This window comes from Lactuca sativa, chromosome 5, assembly GCF_002870075.4.
Source record: "Lactuca sativa cultivar Salinas chromosome 5, Lsat_Salinas_v11, whole genome shotgun sequence".
Taxonomy (NCBI): domain Eukaryota; kingdom Viridiplantae; phylum Streptophyta; class Magnoliopsida; order Asterales; family Asteraceae; genus Lactuca; species Lactuca sativa.
The window spans coordinates 186,221,818-186,224,054 of NC_056627.2; positions in this window are offsets into that span (position 1 = coordinate 186,221,818).

Below are 2,237 nucleotides of genomic sequence, written 5' to 3' on the forward strand. Positions count from 1 at the left end.
CTCTCGTTATTTATAGACTATTAGATATTGAGATAACTACCGTTTCGATATATCACAACAAAACATGACTCAACATTCTCCCCCTTTCTAATAAACTGTCTAAACATCAAACTTAGGATAGTATCTTAATAGTCTGTACCAATACCTTCCGAATCTCCATGTACCATAGGATGATCTTCCTGACCTTTTCTTTGCCTTCATTATCATTTCTATGATAGTTGTTGATGCGAATTAGAATACTAGAAAGATTTTGGTTAGAGAATATCGTTCCACATATTCTGGAAAGGAGGATAAGTATTGGGAAAGGAGGATTAACAGCTGAAGTAGTTTTGATAACAACAGAACTTGATCCTCCTTTCTCAATACTTATCCCTTTCTTTTGTTGCAACTTGGATAAGCCAACATTAATATTTGGATCAGTCGTTATTGTTGTCGATGTTGTCAGAACTGGTTTCATTTGTATCGTAGTAGGAATTTGAGTAGATATAACTCTCCCCACTACTTTCCTTTTGTCATCCCCACTGATCTTTGACGAACCAAATCCCCTTTCTCCCTCTTGCGACACATTTACATAACATGGAGCATTGGTTGGGAGTCGAAGACCCAAATCAACAATCGGTGCCAACTCAGACTTGAAGCACGATTCGACAGAAGAAGCCATTATAGAAAGCGAATCTTGGAAAATCAAAGTTGTTGATGTAAAATCAAAACTTCAATAGAGTATCTTTAAAGTAAATAAGATACTTCTCGATATTAGCAAATACTTTCCCATCTGGTTCTTTTTTAAGCTCCATTTTAGCAGTGTAACCTTTGTTGAAAGAATTAAGATCCTCCACCAATCGACTAGTAGCTTCAATCAAAACATTAACCTTTTCAGTAATTCCATCACAAAACTTATCAAGTTTCTGAACCTATTTGGAAAACAAGTCACTAAACTCCTTAAAGTTCAACTCGATAGAGTTTCTTTAAGTAGTCACCAACTTCTCAAATAACTCATGTCGCTCATGAGCAACATCTTTTAATTTTGTGATTGAAATTATGAGAATGAGTATCCAATTGTTCATCAACACTCTTATAGACACCTTTAATTAACGTCCTAGTTTGTGACTCTTGTAGCATGAACAAAAAATCGACCTCCACCCCACTTACAAATGATTTCCCAACACTATCATTCAAGAATTGAAGGATGGAATTTAGTTTAGAATTCAAGATCTTTAACTATTTACTAGACATGATGGCATGATCTTCAACATTATCTTCTTCAGGATTGAATTCCAATATTGTAAATCCAACCATTTTGTTATTGTCATCTTGCTCTTCATTAACTGTTTCCCCTGGATCAGTGGATTGCAAAGAGAATAAATAAGTGATAGGTTCATTCATCACACTTTGAAGAGTAGGTGACATAACATGAATTGAGGCAGGAATGGTTACTGAAGTTGGTGGTGATGAAGGTGGCGATGGTGGTATGTTTGAAGTATCGAGAGACAATGTTAAAATCCGTTCACCCATATTAACATTTGAGTCTGTATTAGATACGTTCTTAATGATGTTTGAAGTTATACCCTCCTCCATACTGGACTCGAAAATATGAACTCCGGGTGGTGTGATAATAGACTTCTCAAGGATCGAAGTTATAATAGGTTCACCATAATCGATGTTTGTATCCGCATCAGATGCGTTCACAGTCACATAAAGGAATATGTATCTCCTTAAAATTCGATTCGACAATGGTATCATTTATAGGTGAAACACGAAAGGCCTGATCATCATTCCCAAATAAATATCTTATGTGGCTTCGTTGTCTCAAATTGTTTCAGTCGTTCGTAATGGTGTTGGAGCTTTAGAAGATGGATCTTCATCATTCAAAGCTCTAATCTTCTTAATTCGTTTAAAGACACCACCAACTTTTCTAAATACCTGCTTGACTATAGATTTGTTCTAAAATTAGACTTTAAAACCAAGCATGTGAGATCTTAGTTGTCATATTTGAGTGTGAAACTGAGGCAACAAACTCAACCCAAAGCAACGATGCATAATCGACCTGCATGCCATAGTATAGTTTTGCAATGACTGAATGGAATTGAATCTTTACCTTATCCATACTAGTACTCCGACCAGCCAAACACCGAAGTGTAATCTCAAAGAAAGAAATACAAACACCTAGAAGAATCACTTTCCCGAAACTTCTCACAAGTGTGATAGGAGGTTGATATCCCATATCATTGAACATCTCG